We start from the raw sequence: 22,250 nt of genomic DNA on the forward strand, positions 1-22,250 counted from the left end.
TCTCTTGCTCGTCCGTATGAACGTGATGTGCATAACGTCAGTCATTGCGCTATTACTACATTTTTAGGCAACCTAGCAGATTTCTACACCTCGTTTTGTGCAGTGAACGTATTTTTCTACACCAATTTTCTGCTTTTATAATACTTGCGTAGTTCACTAACATCCAAGCCGTATGTTGTACCGCTTTATATTTTACGGCACAATTCGCATTAGATCTATTCTAGCTCAGCGGTCAAATAACTATGACGTGCTGACCCAGAAAAAACTTTTGCCACAGGCTCCGACGGGATTTGAACCCGTGATCTTCGGTTTACAAGACCGACGCCTTAACCACTAGGCCACGGAGCCACTTGTTGTGATATCGTTCACATCATGTTCAATTATTGTACCCTACAGAAAGAAGTGTAGACTGTCGAATAGACTGAGATTGCACATTTGAGCCAATAGAATTTTCTTGATGTTGCAATATAAGCGCAATGCGTAATTGTGCTTTTGTGTGGACAGGAGTAGTGGCACCTTTTATCTATTACACAGTTATTATCAACTTGCTACATTAACCACCTTGGACAACCACGAAAAAATACGCCCATTCCTTGATGGCTGAATCGTTAATACGATGGTTAAGTTAATCGAAACTTCAATATAAAAACTTAAGATAGAATCCAATTTGTTCAGTCACGTCTGGATGTAAATGTATTTTCAGCTTATCCTACGTTCATGGACACACATCTCCTATTTTTATATTTTATTTCTTAAATTACATTAGAATAGACAAACAAAAACAGCTGATCAGCATTAGCACGAGGAAGCTCTTTCCACTCGATATCTGCACCACATAAGACGAAGCTAAGTCGCAAGTCTTGGTATCCCAAGCAGTAAGACGCTTGCACATTGGATGGGCAAAGGGAAGCTTTTATCATGCAATAAATTCTAGCTGAAATAATGGGTTTCTACTACAGAATTCCCCGCGGAAACATATGATAATAGTTGATGAGCAATTAAAAATTATTCAAAGAAGGACACAGAGCAAATGAAAACAGAAGAATGTCACGATGAGAGGCTTTCTCTCTAAGGACAGAAAGTTGACAACGTTTCTGGTATATTAAAAAATGAAATGGAGCTAATGTATTATTCTTCAATGAGCCGGTCATTCATGTTGATTAAATTGCGGCTTTAGAATGAAAATGTAACTTATAAAAAAGTTTGACTGAAGTTATGATAAAACAATATAGTACGTTAGTGCTCTAATTGTCCGGTTGTTGGGTCAGTCAAAATGTAGTCTATATACTACAGGCTGCGGGAGCTTACGTTATTGGACAAACCACGTGTGTATGACTCTGTGAAATAAACAAAAACGTTTAGAGCAAAAATAGTTAAAAATATAACAAACGCAACTTTGTTCTTAAATTTAAAGTTCCAAAAAATATTAGGTTTTCTTCCGTGTTAACTAACTTCCAAATTCAAACGAAGGTTCTTATACATATTAAACGTTTCTGTGAAAATCGATAATCTAGGCACAAATATAAAGTTTCTTTGAAGTAGGTGTAATCCTGGAAACGGCAATGAGCTAAGCTTACCTATATATACAAACTGAAAATGAGAAACCAACAGCAAAAGCTCTTATCTGATCGTAATTATTAAGCAATCATTTTTGTGACCGGGGATTAACCTTGAACAGATAAGCGGTCTCTTCAGGCGGTTACCGGTGGCAAATTTTTACCGCGCAGACTGTGCTTGAGGGCTAAAGGCCTCTCTCACGGGAACATTTACTACAGAGGACTGCGGCCCGCATTCATCCCATGCAGTGGTGTCACAGTTTTTTTGTACATCGGCTAGCTTTGCCTCAGCCGTATCTTCTACTTTATATAGCTTCCCTCATTCAGGAAGGTTGTGTGATACGCGTCGCCGGCGGGACCCGAAATAACAACTCTTGGACAACTAGAGGCTTAGCCATCCAAGCTCTTGCGTTAGTCTCGTATCACACACTTTGTATTTCAAGCCGTCTTCTGTAATGAAATCAAATTTGTCGTTCAATCATTTGTACTAGACTATGCTATCGTAAGTATTGAAAAAACAGAAACGAATGTATATATTTATTGTCAATTGGCTACACCTGTACTAGCGTTAAATTTTTTTAATTGTGTAGGCAGTAGCAGTGGTGGTACCTTATTTTATCTGTGCCAGTTTAGCACAAACTGCGTGCTTAAACTGATACGACCACGTATAAGGTTTTTCAGAAAATCTTCCTTTAAAAGAACTACTTTAGAAAGATAATGACCATAACCTGAAACATCAGATCCTTAAAAATGCACCTCACATGTGAGAAGTGTCGCTGGTAAAAGAAAGAAGTGTTAGTGCTGGAGGAAGAGATAAGGATCGCGTGTGTACGAGGCCTGACGCGTGTACCGAAGAGCAGGATATTCTAAAGCTAAACTATGTGGCGCTGCGAGCAAAAGGTCGGCCATATAAGGAAAAGACTTCTCTTAATTGGGTCCTTTTTCTCTCTGCAAGCCATTTGGATCAACAACTTGCTTCACGTTAGATTACGATGTTACGGGCAAAACAAATGTTCTAAAAGAATATCGCTCCTTATCTGTAACAGTGAATTGCAAACCTTAATCATAAGAGACAACAGTTAGCTCTTTGAGCTAGCAACAAAATCGACGTTCCCGGGTGCTACTACGGCAATTATTTTTATTTGTCGTTTTTAGCAAAAAAATAGTTAGGATTATGTAGGTCCTAATCTGCAGTGTGTGTAGGTGTCCTTATACATTTTTAATTCACCTTGGTCAATGAACCTTCCGCTCGATTTCTCCCTCATCCACTAGATTATCCTAAGCCCTTAAATTAAAAATTATTTGGCTTAAAGGCACGCCCTTAGAAAATGCACACTAGGCAGATGGTCTTAGGCCGAAAAATGATCTCTCTTTTTGTGGAGTTTTCTTTTCCCCAAGAAAAATCGCTGCTTTGAGCTTTCGAATATTTTGTGACATAACACAGAACACTAAAGGGAAAAAGATTTACTTTTAGGCCTGTTACTTAAAGTTAGTCTAAACTGATTGGATAACAGTAATCACTAGTAGATCAAAACAAAAGAATACACATGTTCTGGTGAACAATTGGCATTTGTCTGGATCATTCCTAGCTTGACATACTTCTAAAATAAGTGCTTGATTATACTTGTAAGAGTAGTCCAATATATCGTTATTAGCATTAGCAACACAATGTGGTTACTACCTATACATGTAAAAGTTTCACCTGCAATCGTCCTTACGGAATGATTCCCGCTTGAATGGCTTATTTTTCTAGTTTGATTTCTTGAGATGAAAGGAGTTCAGAAATTTTCTAGAAAGCATGGTTCAAAGATACGCATGACTGCCGGTGTCTGTGTAAGCCGACGATTATATGTGATCCTGTAGTAACTTGGCTGATCCTTGAGGTCATCGTAGCAACAAGACCCAGTGTTACCAGTTCCTGGCCAGTTATCACCAGTAGCGCCGATTCTGTATGGAATTTCCGTCCTTATTCCGCCAATATGCCTTCTTCCGTTTTCCTGGTCTTACGGGATATGAACTTGCTACTTCTTGCCTTATTCCGCAGTTTACGGTATTGCACCCGAAAAGGATTTTCATCCGGATCGAAGGCCACATGTAAATCTACATTGACGCGGATTTAGGACTATAGTTGAGCCAAGTAGTTAAGTAAGGTGATGTTTATGTGCATACGTTACATCACTCTATGCACTCCGCAGCAACTGCTTCCGAAGCAGACTCAGCGGTCTGGTACAGAATCTGCTGTCTCACCTTGACAGGCGGAGTCCGAGAACATCGGCGAAGAGAATATCATAATGACGTTGTTTTTGGTGCTGCTGATGTCAGCAAGTATATTGGAATAGGACGCGAACTAGGCCCAACGTCAAGCAACGTGCTCACTGTTGAGCCATTGTTGTAACCCGCCGAGTTGCAGTTGTGTATCCATTCGGTGACCTAATCGCCTCGGTTGATTCAAACATCACACGGCCCGAATGTCAAACCAGCCTCTCAGGATACCTAATGCCATAAGTGTGGGCCTATGTCCTACACACGCCTTGTCTGAAGCAACAATAATAGGAAATTAGGTTAAGTGGTGCAATCCATAGAGAATCGAAAAACATGTTTACGTTTCATTTATCGGCCAGATAAGGATAGAAGGCTAAATCTTGATGTACGGGAGAGTTGGATCTAAAAGGTGCAGAGATTCGCTACGTATTATGAACAACAAGGAGAGTCAAGCCGAGCTCTCGTTTGTATACAAGTAAATTCTATTTCCTCCCTATCATCCAATAATTAAGGAGATAGTCTGATAGATACATATTGTAGATTTTGGCAAAGGTTATGTTTTTTCAGTAATTCACTGCATTTGTACTATTAAATAAATTCGTTGCGTTACAGTTTCCACTTAGTGTGTAGTTAAAAAATTTCGATTTGATATAAATAGTTTATAAATAACAGTTTGTCTAATACTTTCAAGTTACGGAACCCAGGCCATAGGTAGAACAATTATCGTCTCCCTTTATCAAAAGGGAGTTATAAGGAGGTTATAATTAGACATACGGCCCATCAAATTGAGACACTTTCAAAAGTAAAGACCGTACAATGCATTAGCATATGTAATAGTTGAATTTAATTCTGGTACGCAAAGACTCGAGCGTGTTATACTAGGGTGATACATGGTCGTTTTCTGTTTTCGTGCTTGCTCCCCGGGCAAAGCGATACTTTGTAATACACATGCCGCATTGACTAGCTACTATCAGATAGCATACTAATTAATGATAAAGAGATTTCACGGGCCACATGCTTAGCAGCCCCCGAAATCTAGTACGAGACAGGGCTGAAAAGTACCACGTGACAGTGAGATGTACTGAACGCTTTACAAGTATATACGAACTAAAACGCCTGTGACACTGGAAGCAAGCTAGGATTTGATTGTTTCCTCGTAACCTGGATTTACTAGCAAGCAAAGCAAATGCCAACTGCAACCGACAAGTATGATAACCATTTGGGCTTGCTGGGATCGCCTTAAACTTGTGCCGCAAGTTAAAAGTAGATGTACTTATGCTAGTTTCTTGTCTCGTCTCTAATTTGTGCGTTAATGGCTGTTTCTATTGTACTTAATTGACACTGCAAATATGATTTTGAAGAAGAAATAATTTTTACATGCAGCTGAAGATTTCAACTATACCGTTTCCGGCCAACTGGGTGCGGTAAACACTCGTCCAAGAGAAAGCATGTAAGAGGTCGCTCTCCCGACCTAGGAAAGGCGGTAGCTGCCCGCGGTTGCGGCCGATGCCTATAATATATACAATCACTTAATGCGACGTACGACCCTAAACGGTTTACGTGTTTGGTCTGTCTGATGCGTTCGCGCATTCCTAAGCCCCACTTACGGCGTCTAGAACAGAACAAGATAAGTTGCTGTTGTCTAACATATGCCCTGAGGGGTGCTAACTTCTTATGCAAACACATACACACAACAACTGTCGATATTCATCGACGTGACGTGCAGTTAAGCTGCAATGTCAGCTAAGGCTAAACGCTTGAATTCTCCAAACTTTATACGCAACGTATATAAGTACAGAAATGTTTGCAGTTATCTTTGTTTGTCGCTGTCCAATGGTCAAGTTACTATTGCAGATATCTAGCGTTAATCCATAACTTTCAGAAGGGCCCATGGGTTTGATCCGAATAAGCAAGATAAATGAATTAAGTTATCTGCATTTTATACAACGCACATACTGGTGCTGTCGTCGAAGAATGTAAGTGCTGGGCGCTGGACGGTTCCGATCAATCAGCCCCAAACAGATAGAAGATGGCGTATCACGACTAGAGCAGAAACACGCTTATTTCTGCTGTCAAATTGTTCTACTAATGTTAATCGAAATCTCGCCCCCTTCATTAGTAGTAGGGTTTTTCGTTGTTTTCTGATCTGATTTAGCCATTACGTCTGCACGATGATACAGTTGATTCAGCTATATAAACAATGATTTGAAGCTTCAAAAGTTTCTACGTCTGTCGCAGTACCTTCTGCATCGACTTCGGTCCTCGTAGAAACTATGGGCCGAGGTCGAGTTATTGTTGCATACACGAACACATATATAATTTTAATATGTTTTGATTTATCAAACTCGGGAGATCTATATCCTGCGTTGCTAGCTACAACACATATCTATATATAATTTTTTTTCTCGAGACCAATAAATGCACTTGGCATCACTAGGACTATTACGTTATTATGTAGATATGCATCTGCTATTTACAGCTTTATCAAGCTTGTTGTTACTGAAATTTTCTCAGATTGAACTGATCTTAAACATTTAGATAAAAAAAACATTTACCATTAGCCATTTTAATACATTCGTTACTGTACATTATTGTGGTTGTGTTTAGTTTTTAACGAAACTATCATTACCGACCATAGGCATGTGGAATAGCCTTAGGAATGGTGCCGAATTAGGCGCCGATCGACGAATCTGGCAAATAACTAATTTTGACAAGAGCAAGGCCGATATGTTGAAATAAGATCATCTCATTCGTATGTTGAAAGGAAAACGAGACATTGGGGCAATGAAGGAGACTGTGATCCTAACGGGTTTCACTTTTCTCTCTAGCATCTGTGTCTCCTAAACGGTATAAAGTTCTACTGCTGATTCAAGAACATAATTAGAGAAGTTCCAGTAGATCAATAATGTAGGACATACGTTGCAACTAACGAGGCTCAGCCTGACAACTCTGATGATATCATTGGATTGAGTTACATGCGTTCAACGTAAATCGGCAAAATGTAAAGGACACAAATCGCTTATTTATTTTTACATATTTACTCTGGTCATGCTATTCGGTGTCATTATCGACAGTAACTTTAATGAAGTTCTCATCTTGACACAAGGTACGACAGGATGAACACGAGACGAGCGTTATATATATGGACAGCTTTTTTTCAGGTATTCTTACCGAGGTCTTTCCTGTGAAAATTCGCTTTATTTAAAATTGAAAACAAGCATAACGTCAGTGTTTTCAACCACACAACTTACTATTATTCATTTTATTTATTAGTATTAACTTAAACATTCTACAAATTCAATTTAAGGAATAATTGTTTTTGATTTGAACAACAGACACTCGATAAGGTGCCTTCTGCAAATGAAAGGGTCAAATTAGCAATGTTATACACATTTTCACCTCAAAAGATGTATAGAATTTTTAAAGTAATTACAGTCTAATTTGTAAGCAAGCTAAGCTCCGTTGAAAGCTTTTTTGTGTCCGTTTACAGCTGTCCAAGCAGATCTAGAAGTTGCTCTTGGCTAACGTGGTACATTAAAGGTATTCCAAAAAAAACAATTGCCTACAGATAGTTCGCCAAGCAAATAGGGTTCGAGCGATTCCTTCAGCCACCGTGTGAGTATGGCAAGTACCGGTCGTGATGCGATCAATGTCATTCCCCTAGAATAGCGAAGTAATTAACTAAAAGGAAGCCTGCCGTATCACGTCGAGATTCAACACGTAACGGCGCTTCGAATAAACTGAATCTGATTGAAGATAGCTTTCTTGCAATCGAGTTGACCACTCTCGTTCCTACTACTTTTCACCATATTCCGTTTTAGCTTGCGCAAAGAAGACTGGGGGCGCCAGCAGCGTCGGCAACGGCGTCTGCTCCAAAGGGCGGTCTGCCCCCTGATCGAAGAAGACGTTCTGTGTCCCATGGTCGATCGGCCATTGCACCAACGAAAATTCGAATTGATGCGGCAAGAGAGCTGAACAACGCTAACAAAATATCCGGCCTAGGTCGCCTCGCTGACGTATAGAGCACGCTACTGAATAGTTTTTATGACCTGATTTCAGCTGCATGCACTTGTGCGCATATTATAGTATTATAATACATTTACTTCCAGATACACATAAAAGCATGCTTCTCAACAAGATTTATTTGGATTTATTTGGTCGCACAGTACAGTGATATCGGTTATATGTACCTATTTACCGAAATTATTTATATTTCACATTTTTCCTTTATAGCGCGCCTGATAGACCAAGTTATAGCTATTCATCCATGCACTGACTGACTAATTTTCCTAAATCTTAATAGGAATATAACATTTACGGCAACTTAAACTTGTCGTCTTCTGTAGTCAAATGCCCGCCGATGAAGCAGACACACACATTATCAGCCGATCTGAACTTGAAGCGAGATGTTATGTAGGGATGTTCCAACTAAATATGCCCCTTTTGAGCGCAGACAGGTACTGCGCGGGGCCAAAAAAGGGACCGACACGGTTTAGTCGGTTCCACTTTCCTTCGCCGTCGAAGAGTTTGTAACCAAAGTCGATGCTACCGCTGGTCTGTACCTCGTCTGAGCGACAGTACTGAACCTAACCTAGGGGACCGGGAGGGCACAAATCCCTTTGCTTTTCTACGAATGGGTACCCTTTCCTGCGCGGGTCTTTCCCACGGTAGGAAGAGAGTCTCCCCAGGCGCGCGGACCGGTAGCTACAGCGCGCAACTTGCGCGCGACCCCAAGCAAGCAGACTCCTGCAGTTTGGATGATGTTATCACTGAGAATACTCCCACGCCGTTGTTATTCCACAAACCCCAGCATCTCATCAGCAATAAGCCAATCAAGCAGTTCAACAAAACACCTTCTTCTTCCGTCATTTAGCAACGTCAATGCAAACCATCAGATTTCTACCAAGACAATACATGCCATCAACAAGTTACGTAGAGTTTGGTTCATTTCATAACGCCGATAATTAGTACAGAAACTTTGTAGCCTCGTGTAGCCAACGCAACAGCTTCTATCGACCCGCAACGGCGGTCAAATGTGGAGTGTTAAGGATGTGTAGAGCGGCAACGCCGGGACTACCGTTCGTCAATGCTAACAAATATCAGTATATATTTACTACTATCCGCCGTAGTTACAAGAAAAACAGTATTACCTATAAACTAAATCTGGATTAATAAATATGGATAGGCTGTTATGCTACTCGTGCATTTTAATTGATCTTCAATTGACGCCAATTCAACAAGACCGACCATTACGCGATCGAGCGACCATCTTGTATATGTGAGTACTATTACGCTTAACGTAAACTCTTGCAGATAAGTCATCGTATTTACGCCTGGAGATCTTGCAGTATTAGCAACCATCCATTGTTTCGAATACAATGGAGGTGTGTAGATCACAGCTCAATCATGGAAGATTGATTATCAAAGCGCATCATAGGCAGACCGAAGATCTACCAAACAGTTATCTTAGATAGCCGCACTGGACTGAGGTGCAGCGCTCGACGGCGACTCTTACGTCAGCCGTTCGACGTACGTACGAAAATAAGAACCAAGTACCGGTTATTTTTCGCTTAGCTCTCCTATCTCGATGTCTCCGCGTAGAGAAGAGGTTCAACGTGCGTAATAATCATTCATCTTTGAGGTTTCTTTTCGATCGGGAAAGGCCAACTGTTTCAGGTATAACTATGCTTGGGTAGAACATACGCTGCATGCTACTGAGTAATTAACGGACAGATAACCTCGACATTTATTATGTATCTATGTATACAGTAGGTATTATCTCTTTTGCGCATCATGCATACAGAGGTGACTTAAAATGATTCCGTTTTAAAAACTTTTCTAATAATTAAATATTCTTCACTGGGATATAACATCCCTATTATAAGTTAAGTTTTGTCGAGGGTGACGACTGCTTACTGAAAACGAAACTATTTGCAGTTTGCTATTATCCTTCTTTTTGTGTATTTTTAACGAGGCTGGCCGCGAAAGCGGTAATGTGCACCCGAAAAGCAAATAGTACGGGATATCCTGTAACACTGCAAACGCATTTGTGTCAAGTCCAAGGTTGGGGGGATGAAGCCCTGGAAATGCTTTGACATTACTTCCTTTCTGCCGGCACCCGTCACAGTGGTCTGCTACTGCAGCCTTGAATACCTTCGAAACCGCTGCTTAGCATAGCCACGGATCTAAGGTAGTTTTGGTCCGCGCCGAGAGCTTTGATATATGTCATGTCTCTCTGTGCCAATCATCCCTAATGGGCATTCCCCTATACGCCACCTGGAGACACGTTTGGTAAAGGCCCAGCAACCCCTGCCTTTTGCCTCGTGGAGACATCTTGCCTTATCCGCCGGTAAGGGCTCTCAAGGTCTGTTGTCTTAGTCATGCTGCACCGAATCCAAACGTTACGCCCCATTTGGATTAGCTGTTGCTATCCTAGAATATACTGGAAGGTACAGCCCGTCAGGCATTTCCTAGATATGAGCCATCGAACTTTTCATATGGACTTGCTACGCAGGAGCTGTCGCACATGCTCGACTGCAAGCATTAATTATATTCATTGCTTGTTTTCTGCGCCAGCCATTTTTTCCTATTTTTCAATTTATTTTTTTTTCATTCAAAATTGCCATGGCAGAAGCTAACTAAAGAGATAATTTGTGCGATGGCAGTTTTTAAATGCACTTTCATTATGTCAACTTACAATGCTAGGAACATAGTAGTAATCGTAGGAGCTTCTATGGCGCCTCATGCATTGCTTATCATATGGTTTTTTTCATGTGGAAAATGAGCCACGTGCGAGCTATAGGAATGAATAAGCGCTTGTGCCTTTTTGCAATTTACTGTAAATAGGATAGTAAATTAGCCCACTTCGCCTCTTTCTCGACGACCTCCTTAGACAGACCGTCACACCTTACGACTGTTTTTACACCAGCTGATTTTTTTTAATACGTCGCCATAGAGGAGTGGCATGAAACGATGGACATTTCAGCAATTGCACGTTCTGAACAGAATACACAGGCGGATATATCTGTACAAAGTATGAGATAGTTGTATACAGATCGTAAATATATACCAGGTACAACTGGCGTTAGGAATTTTTCTTAGAAATGGCACACCCTATACGATTTAGCTGCCGCAGAACTGCAGCAAATAAACTTCTTTAACATAACATATATACATCCAGATCTTTGTGGTTGGAACTTAAAAATGTTTGTGCCATTCTACAATATAGTTTCGTTATCTAGTATTACTAAGCGTACGGTCGAATAGAAAATGTATATATCACGTGAGATATTTCAATGGTCTTTCCCAGTGAGCGCATATCAGGGATCTCCGACAGGTGAAAAGCACGATGAATTGTATTACGCGAGCAGGGCGCGTGGCAATCAATTACTCCTACTATATTTTGACTACGTATACTTCACTAACTTATAATCGTCGGTGCTATATAAAAAAAAAAAAAAAAAGCTAGCCATTTTGAATTTTGCCATCCCTGTCCCATAACAAAGAAATCAATCCAGAGTCTAATTAGAAGAAATATTATTATGATCTGGTACACAGTTATGGCCAAAACATGTTTATAATACGACTGTAAAAATCGTGCGCGTTCATGAGTCACACATAAGAAAACCTGTCAATCAATATAATATCAACAAAAAAAAAAACAGATTTATGTAGTTGGCTGGAAGTGGACGCAGATCGTCTTTCCGAGGACGTCTGTGGCTTTGCTCCCAAGTGGAGCGTGTAATATAATTCAAGAGAATCAGAGAAAATTAACGTTTTTTTTTTTAATGTTATTGCAAGCTATATGCATATAAGCGGAAGGGTAACGACAGATGGTTTTGTATCGCAAGCGTAATTGATTTTTTACCACGGAACAATACAGCCAGAACAATAGAAACGAATCACTCGTTTTCGAACTTAAGCTAAGGAGCCTGCAAACGCCCGCAGTTTGCAGTTCCATACATTTTGTTTGCATAGACAATAAACCTAAGCTTATATCATTAATTATGCTGCACTCCCTTGTCTGCTAAATTCTATAATGGGATCTATGTGTACTTTGTGTCTAGAGTTGAATTTATTTGATCGTTACTAAATTGAAGTACAAGCGAGATATTTCATTTTACGATTTCTAGACAGACGCCTGTGAAGACAACAGCTATCGATCTTGTTGCTCGGTGTTCAGCGCATAAGGTTGCCAATAAGTGGGTTCCTACCGTAAGCGTCGATTGCGTTCTCGACTAAGCGTCAAACTGTTGTTTCAACTTATCTTATTAGGGTCCTGCACAGACTGGCCGCTTTGTATTGGCCTCGAACGCACGCTCTTATGCACACGGTACTTATCTTTCACTATCAAGGCTGAAGTTTTTTTCGGCGCGTATATAAAGATTGAAATAAGCCAAAATCGCAATTAGAATCACCAAAATCGCTCACCAACTTCGCGTGATAGCCCGAGTTCCTCGGACGTTGACCTGGCTGAAAGTGCCTGAGATCATCGTTAGTAAACTGTCCCATTTCTATATATATATATGGGAAAATAATTTAAGAAGGTGGACGTGATGTACCATATTCCGAGGACCAATTGGCCCGAACATTTAACCTTATATTATTAGATAGGAGGAATTCATCAAAATTATGCCGGGAAAATCTTTGATCTGCCGTGCACACGATCGTCCCTGATACGCGCATTCTTTCCAACGGTAATTCCTCTCTCCGTTTCTGAAGAGTGTGACGAAACACGGCGGCGATAAATTAAAACCGTTCACGCTATTCGCAGTTTAGTTAACTGTTTGATGACTCCTTTAAGCCGTCGCTAAAAACCGCTGCTACTCTTTAATTTGTAAATTTCGCGGGCATAAGACGTCAGTCGTTATCGCGCATATATAGATGCTACTAAGCTGTTTGTTTATCCGTCCCAAATCAATTCTGCAAGGTGCTAAGGTCGGGTAAGTTGTTAGAACGGGGATTTTTGGCGAATAGCTAAGCTGCGCGTAAGATGAAGCCGATTGGATTCATACTTTCTCTAGAGAAGATTCGGTTTTGGATTTTTTGGCACGAATACGTCTAAGGGCTATACTGGTCTATATATTGTATGAAAATTCTTTCTAGTGACGAAATGGTAGCCGAATGTTTGCATGGGAATCCATAAAGAGTGTATCGTTCTCGATGCCAATGGACAGTTCTCGATGGTCTGAACCCAAATATCATATATATTTCTATATACCCAAATCTAAGTATTTAGGTTTAAAATGTGCCTGAAGAAGAAAAAAATTGTATGGTATTCTATGTAAGGAGAGTTCGACGCTAATTGATAGAGCACGGTGAGCTGAAAAAATACATATTTGTATATCCAAGGAACGTATTTTGGCATGAAAATGGTCAAACATTCATTGGGAGATTCGTCTTGTTTCCGCAATAATGAGTTTCGAGTTCTTTTTGAGTGCCTTATTGAGCAAACCTCTAGTATGTATCAATGTAAAATTATAGAGACTGATATATTAAATGTTTTAGTTAAACAACTATTTTCAAAAAAATATTTTTTAAGCTGTTTTCTGACGGAGAGATCAAAATAGCAGAAATATTTTTTTTCAAGCGAAATACCACTTTGTTTAAGCCAACTGTGTACATGAATAGGTAGATTTTGAGGAACCGAGTAAAAATGTCGTGCATCTTCTTATAACTAAAACGGATATCTGTGTAAAGAAAAAAATTGCAAAACAGAATGCGGAAGCTGTTTCGCTTAGGCAACGGTGAAATAATGTTTTTAAACGGGAGTCTACGTAGGAGATTGTTTTAATGTCAGTCGATCGATTTCGCTGAACTGAATAAAAATGCAATGTACCTATACCTCAAATTATTATTCGAAAACATTATTAAATATTTGTGTCTTCATTTTATCTATTATAAAAGAAAGGAAAGATAAATATCCAAGATGTCGTTCCGAGACTTGAATTGACATCAAACAAAACACCGATATGTATTCTTTTAAACCGCTTACTATAAAAAAGATAAAAGCCCTTAAACTATGGTGACGTTCCAAGGACAGTGTCAGTAGGTCAGCCGACTATATCTATGACATTTTTTAAAAGTCGCTCGAAGGCCGATGAGATTCACGTACGGCCCTGAGAGATTAGCGGACCGCCGACCCTACTCGTATGCTCTTTGGAGATTGAAGTTAATCAGCTCAAACTAAAAAAATATATAATTACATTGTAAAAATTTGCCAAAAGCCAACATATTACGAAAAAGGCAAATCTTAAGCCTTTTCGCAAACATATTAGAACAGGCTGATGAAACGATTATAGAAGGGTAACAACCTAGGTGGGGCAAAGTAACTGCGATTGAATAACTGTTAGTGTATATTTTTTTATAGTGGATATTAGCTTGGGTTTAACATAAATAAATCACTTGAATCAATAACAAAAGAGGTACGGGGCAAAGTCTGCGGGTCCGCAGAATATACATAATAGAGAAAATCAAAAGAAAATACATATATACCTCTAGATTTTCAAAGTTTAGAAGTCTTGTATATCAATTGTCATAGTACATATATAACGTGTTATATTTCTGAACGCTACTAGGGCCTAAGTAAAGCCGGAAAGAGGCTTGTTTTGCTTTGAAAAGCCATTGATGGATGCCGCTGTGAGATGAAGATTTAGATTTATCACGCCGCGACACACTCTGCAATTTAGCACCCATATCAGAGCGTAAAGACGGCAATGATGAATTTCACTTGTAAGGCGGAAACGGTGGGCTTGGATGATTTGGTGGAGTTCAAGGAAGTGGTAAAGATTCTACATCAATCTAGTGAAAAATCAAGCTTTCCATATTATACAGAGACGACCCTGGGCTTGTACAGGGTACGCCGAGTGGTAGCTTTTCTAGATAGGAAAACCAACCAGAGAGATGTTATAGGTCTACCACACCGACTGCCGCACGTATAGCACGTATTGGCTGAGTGTTACCGTGAGTTGCTTATGAGTGTAAAGTCAACCCAGTACTACGTAATACTAAAAATAGCCGTAATTTCACCCGACCGTGTACTTTTACAATACATCTATAACAATTCGAAGAACTAGTTCAATTCGATAACTGTCGATTAATATTGTCAAATCTGACTCATTTTAAACAAACGGCAGTCCCACTGTAAATAATCATTCCTCGCCTTCAGCGAATGGGTTGTTGACACTATTATTTTTTTAGGCATGAAAATGAGTAACTGGACTAAGAAAATTAGTGAATTTATGACTATCCATAGGTAAACGTGTGATTTGACTCGATGTGTTTCTTACAATTCAGCCGCTGTTTTCCGTCTAGAACTAATTTACCTAGCGGGGTACAGCCGAATCATGTATTAATAATTACAAACACAGCCAAAATCCAAAAAAGGCTACAAAATAAGCATTGTCATCCACTATTTGGCAAGGCATAATCTACAAACTATCTCTGTCACGTTGTTACACTCAAGGCAGGCATTTTCAAATTTGGCGGTCTAATTCAAAATCAGCGTATAGCCTCTGTACTGAAATCTTGTACGCTGGATTAAGGCATGTTTTTCAGATTGCACGAACATATACTGACTTCACTCTTAGCGTACGCTCGGCCCTTTTTCTAAGCGCGAGCTACCTTCGGAACAATCGAGTTAAAAACCTCATTCTCTGAGGTTTATTCAAACGCAAACTAGTTTTGGCTACTACAGCCGGTTCCGTTGGGACTCTATTGTCTTTTTCGTTTAGCAAGATTGGCTTTTTTCAATGGCAGATTAGACCGGCTAACTCAGCTGGCTGCAGCGGATGGCGAGTGTATCATACCCTCCAGTTGTATGTATTTGTGTATCATACGCATATATGTATAATCAGTAACGGTAGTAAATACTATAGACGGATATAAAATGTTTAAAAGTTATTTTCTATTGGTCTCCCCATAAATGCACTGAAGATATTAGAGAGCTAATATAAATGGATAAAACTGAATGTCAGTTCCCCAACTTGGGTCGTAAAATTTTAACCACAATATAATTAAAAGTAAACAAAATGTTCAGCGAGCTTGTGAATTTAATAGTAATAATAAAAATGATTATTACCATATGAAATATCACAAATAATATTAATAACAAATAACAGTGCTAAGTAAAATACACATAATTGCAAAATGCATTTCAAATAATAGCTCATAGTCGAGCGTCCCTTTTTTTTTAAGCCTAACTTTTTTTAGATTTATCCTTCGAATTGTTTTTAGTTGCCTATTCTGTATTTGACAAACATGAGTTATTTAACAGCCTTTAAAAAAGTGTTGGGTCAACGATTTGTTAGCAGATGGTCTAAGTGTGCAATATTAATGTATGGATAGTCATCATAGAAACTATCAGCCGATCAACTTCTAGAAAATCAAATAAAAAATTTGCTCTCAAGAGCGATTGTACATTCTTGGGGATAAGTTTTAGCTCAACGCTGATACAACGTAGGCAGCACAAAGTAGACTAATTCTTCCGAGCGACTTTGTTTAATTGTGATGAAAGCTAGATAAATATATGTCCAGCTCTTACCTAAGTTAGGTGATCAGGCTAGCAGGTGAGGCCTATCCGATTTTCCTTTTTACCGCTTCTATGCCAAATAGACAGGAAACAAAGACTCACACAGCGAGGATCCTTTTTTGTCCGCACAAATGAAACTATATACATCATACAAAAAAAAAAAGCCGAAAAATTGGCATAGGCTATAGTTTCCGCTACGTAGTATTAGTGGCTAACAACAGTGCCCAGCGTATGTAACAGTAGCTGCTGTTTGAATCTTGGGGTTGACTGTTTTGCGAGTAGGAACAATTATTGCTAAATAGCAGGTCTCAGATAAAAAATTGCCCCTTTACAATAGCATTGCTATTTATCATTATTGGTTCAGTGTTAAAGTAAGGCGAACGCGGAAAACATAGCAGCATTTGCAGAAACGTTCATTAACGTGAAAGATCACAACGCTGCCCACACAGTTGCCCTTACGAATTTATAGTTTATCTAGTCGTTCAAAAAATGACACAAGCTTATTAGTACGAAACTAATTTATATATTATTCAAAGCAAATGGCTCTCAGTTTTTAATAGAGTTGTGCAGCTCAAGGTTCTGTCCTATTCAACGCATTGATCTAGACCGCAGTTCATTTTTTTATAGTGTAAATCAAAAGGCACGGCTAAGTAAAACTAAACGCAATTATGTAGAATACGAAGTTACAACTTACCCAACTTTTTTTTAGCTATTTTTGAAATAAAAGCATGCTCATTGTAGATGAAGACTATTGAATAGCCAATGGGTAAACCAGAAATGAATCTGTTTTTTGGGACGGGTGGTGGAAGATCCTATCTACGGCACAAATTCGGATCAGTATAACGAAGCGGGCATGACGATTTGAGGCGTTCAATTTGAAAAATGCCTCTAAGAAAAGTCTTTATTCACGAACATATTTAGTACGAACAGCAGTCGTCTACGAGATAAAGAGACGATCCATTGAATATCCTGTTTTGACACCTGCGTCTATATAAAATTATCTATCTTTGATATTCCAATGTTGATACTGTGATAGATAACCTCACTTTAATGAATATAAAAAACATAAATTTCATATTATAGACAGCAGTAGTTGCGATCATGTTCTGTTAATCACTGAGTTCTTCTTTGAAGGACATACATATTTTGTTATTTCATTGTAAGTCAGGCGTAATTGTTAAAATTTTCTGTCCAACAACTGCAAAACGCTCAGCCTAACAGAGTTCGCTCGTGAAAACAAAAAAAACTTTACACGAGAAACTAAAGCAATTTTATCACTGTTTCAGAAGCATGATTACAGCACGGGTGTCCCGTAGGAAATTCTACGTTCACTTCATTTTTTCTTCAATAATTTCATTCTCTCAAATGTGCAATGGCAATGGTACCCGTCTTTTACAATCACACAACTTAAATTTATCCAATTTCAGCAGCGGAAAGTTTTTTTTTTTATCATTTTTCTATAATGAGATTTATTGAGAGTTAGGTTGAAAGCATCGTCAAATAACACTTGCGGTCCGAAGTTCGCAGGAAGTGGCTACTTTGGTCTCACGTCGTAGTCAATTCGTGCGCCCATGAACGTTTTTTGTTCAGTGTTCCACTCAGATAAAAATTCGATAATTGACTTTTGATACGAAATTATGATCACAACACAGATCCTTTTGGGCTGTGTAACAAATTTAGGCCGCTGTTGGTGGCCTGCGGGTTTCAGTTTGAGTTAATAGAACCCCACAGGCCCAGACGCTAACGCCTTCGCGTACTCTAAATTACGTAGTATTCTGTTACAGGCCCATCCGTCCGATCGTGGACAGGTCGATTTTTAAACTATCCTTAAATACTGTATTAGAGATGTTTACTTGCTGATTTTCCGGAAGTAACTGAGAGTCGCGACAATGGCTACAGGCTCAGTTTCCTTGGCTTGAGACTCAGTTTCACAAGATTGAGCAAAAGGTTTCTAGACAGCATAGCTTGCCTATCGTCCAGTGTTTGATATAGTCGTGAACATTAGGCCTGAGAAAAAACGGATTTTGTAAATAGAAACGATGATTCCAATCTTTTGACTTAGAAATCAAGTTGACAAGGCAGCATCCTTCGCCGGTCCTTGTAAGCAACACTATCGCTTTTTCATACCTGATTTAATCGGTACGTCCGAAAGGTAACTTTATATTATACGATTTATAAAAGTCTACGGTGTCTTTCTTGGCATTTTATAATAACACATGTCGAAACGCAGTATAACTACACTGATTTTTTATTCAGATTTCTCATTTCAGTCGACAATAAACGAGCACCCGTGTCAGTTACAGATATGATGATCAGCCCATAATTACACTGCTCTTGTACTAATACTTATTTCTTATTATTAAGAATAGCTTAGTTGGAGATTACGTCATGAAGAACACACTTTGGCATATAAAGTTGTCGATTAAAGATTGTACTCTAACGTGTTCGCTCATTGTGGATTAAACCTGTATCCCCATTAGGACAAATACAATGTATGCTAATGGTAAAATTCTGTTGAATCTAGTAAACTTTGACATCTGAACTTAGTTACCGGAAGTTGAGGTGCTACCTCTAAAGCCTAGAGCAAGTGATTGTCTCAAAATGTAACACAAACAAAAAGCACGAATGGATACCCAGCTAATTTTTCTATTGAAATTGCAAAAAACTGATTTCCTTAACTCCAGCCGGCTAATTTTGTCCAACATGGTACACGGCAAAACATGTTCCCTTGCGGCATATCCCTACTCTACTTCGTAGAAATTTCCATAATCTGGCTCTATTAGAAGATAATTGAGTATTTTTTTACAACTATTATTATTTTTCAACAGAAAATCGGACGAGGCAAAATCGGATTGGGTGATAGCTAGTTACTTACAGCCAATTATTTTACTCTAAAAAAATTTTACTCTAAAAAAAAAAGAATCTTACTCACACGTACATATACTAATTTTCTGAATCGAAATAGTCGTTATCTTACGGCCAGATATTTTCTTACGCAGATATTTTTAGGTCATCGTCAAATTTGAAGCCACACACGAAACGTTCTGTGCACGCAGCTGTTTGAGGGTTTATCGTTCTGGATAAAAAGGTTTAGCTTACGGACCTTGAACGCTACAGGATTACTGGGTTTGTTGGTCTCCTTGTCTACATGACGAAGAAAAACGGAACTGCTTCGGTTACGATGTAGCTACCACTCAGTAGGAAGGTATCGTACACAGGATATATATGTCATAAAAGTAAATGCGCCAAGAGCGCTCTTTGACAGATTACAAGGGAACCTGTCCTATTTATAACAGTCGCTGGGGGACCCAGAAGCGACGATCCATCAGGCATCCGTAGCAGGCATTGCTAGGAAATAACTGAGAGAGTAACCAGCTGGCCTTTTATCACGTCCATAGTTCTTCTGTAGCTATACTGAAATATGGGGAGGAACATGACATAAAATATCAATAGTGTATCCTGATTTGAATATACTACCTACGATAGCTGGGAGTAGGTTTTTAAGACGAAGCGTTAATTTGCGCACTTGTCTCTAGGCGGTCAATTATAATGAAATTATTCAGTTCTTAGTGACTTATCTCTGAATGAGGTATAGTCAAACTGCAGTACGTGTGCGTAGTAAGTCTTCGCAAGGTATTTTTTCTCTAAATCATCAGCCACCATCACAAAAGCTAGAACGCCAAAGTCTCGTTTTCATATCTTCTTTGAAATGGTCTTGGAAGAGCTCCCCAGAAATACTCATTATGTACCAAGCAAGCGTTTCGAAATTGGCCGCCATATGTTTGTGTTTTCCGTAGAGTGGGGAATAAAAAATACAACACTGAGCCATGTTTTTAGCATATTGACTCGAAAAATTAGGTTACTGCCTACGTATTCCTCAAGGCTTCGCCGGTCTGGTCTGGTCTGTCGATTATGTTTCCAATAAGTACGCTCATTGATTTTCATGTACAACATTTTAATATCTAGCTGCATTGATCATTTGTACATTATTTGCCAATGGCGTATCAGGACACTATTGCTTTGCCCAATTAAGTAACTGACCTGCCTTTACGCGATTACGTTGGCCCACTGGACACCCTCATACGAAATTACCCAGCGTTCATTACCTTACATACAATTATGCTCCTATCCTGGATATTCGTCACAACGATCGACTGCTAAAGACGAGCTATACTCTATATATGTACAGAATGCTATATATAAACAATCCGGTAACTAATATAAACTCTATCAGTAGTATTTTCATCATTGCTAATGGCATATACTAGCTATTTTATGGTATCACGCTGGTCATCGATTTATAGAAAACAATGGTTCGGACACTACAGCTGTTCTAATTTTGTTCATTAACCAGTGGAACATCTGCATTTTTATGCGCATTTCGAATTTTCGATGAAATAAGTTTTTAACGCTCTAAGAATAATGACGACCAGCGGACAAATTCAAAACGTGTAAGATCTTACAAGGTACTTCTAAGATGTGCTTTCTCACAACTGGTCACAATACCTGCGCTGTCATAGATGGCTAGGTCCTTCGACTGCAAAAAACTAAGCGAGACTTTTATAAATATACTTGCTACTGAATTCATTGGAGACTACAAGGCTTTTTCTGCCCGCTAGTTATAAACCATGTTCGTTTAATTGTGGCAATGTTGTTGTCTGTGCCTGGCTTACAAATGTGCTTGGGCCGACCGCGACCCAACGAGACCACAGCTCACTTTGGGGACCATAATTGTTTTGGCATAAAATTATATTCCTCTTTAAAAGTGGTTTTCATAGAGAAGCGTAGCGTATCTTAATGCGATTACAAATGAAATAGTGCTTGGTAGCACCTGTCGCTCAAATCCGTCTAACGTCACATAGTTTATCAAAGGGTCTCTGCAGAGCTTAACTTCTCAAGTATTTATATATTTATATACTTCTCAAGTATTTACTGTGTATATTTACTGATACTGTCTCTGCATTTGGCCAAAAGATCAGCAATGTATACTGTGTTCACAAATGCATTTCCACAATTATATGGCGAAGGTAACTTGAGCGTTGTGATGTGAGACTCACTTTGTTATCCTCAAAAGTGACAAGCATCTTTGAAACGGCAATATATATACATGTATATTGTGTTTATGAGTCCGATACCTGAAAATAGTCGTCGACTAGGAAACGTCAAAGATTGCATGAAAAACAATGTCACGGTATAAATTTTATTGTATCTCTTTCCTCATGATACGTCTTTTGTAGATCCAGAACAGCTTTTTTTTGTTATGTTGGCACAAACAAGGGTAATGACGTTATGAAAGCCCTAAATGGGCGTGTGCCTCATAAACCTCGAGCGGTGGACTGCGGCTTTTCTAATCAATGCATAAAAAAAAATCATAATTAATTTAAATTGTCTGGAAGTTGATATTTTCTTAGAGGTATTAGCGAATTTTTCTGTCTTCTTTTTCGTGCTTCCCCCTTTGATATTTGTATTAATCGTTATCAGTACCAGTAGTTTTTGTCTATATCAGTTGTCTCTTATTGTTCTATCATTAGTTTCATAGAAATTTCGGTAAAACTTTTAGGTAAGTGTTCGTTTGGCGTAGTGCTTCTATATAGTGACTGGACGCCAGCGGTGCCCTTAAGAGCCGCCAGCGGCTCTTAACCTCTTAAACGTCTCCATAGGGTTAGAATTAATCTGCATTTGTTTACAGGTTGTCGCATTAAATAAAACTATAGCATATAAAAAATACAACGATGTGAAAGGCACACAAATCGTTGTACGGAAATCTGGAAATTCATCTTCATTTTCAAGAGCTTAGCGATTTCGAGTTGGCCTAGTTCGACGCTTAGAATGTAGGCTAACGTAAATAGGCAATTTTTACCAAACGCTATAAACATTCATGCTAGATACAAAGGAAAGTTGAA

At 39.0% G+C, this 22,250-nt stretch overlaps 1 non-coding gene across 1 annotated transcript; it reads right to left on the reverse strand.

Moving 5' to 3' along the window:
- Nucleotides 1-275: 275 nt before the first annotated feature.
- Nucleotides 276-348, reverse strand: TRNAT-UGU (transfer RNA threonine (anticodon UGU)). Its single transcript has one exon. It is a non-coding gene; the product is annotated as a tRNA-Thr (tRNA).
- Nucleotides 349-22,250: the final 21,902 nt, after the last annotated feature.

The sequence above is a fragment of the Varroa jacobsoni genome, unplaced genomic scaffold (assembly GCF_002532875.2).
Source record: "Varroa jacobsoni isolate VJ856 unplaced genomic scaffold, vjacob_1.0 contig02306, whole genome shotgun sequence".
Lineage (NCBI taxonomy): Eukaryota > Metazoa > Arthropoda > Arachnida > Mesostigmata > Varroidae > Varroa > Varroa jacobsoni.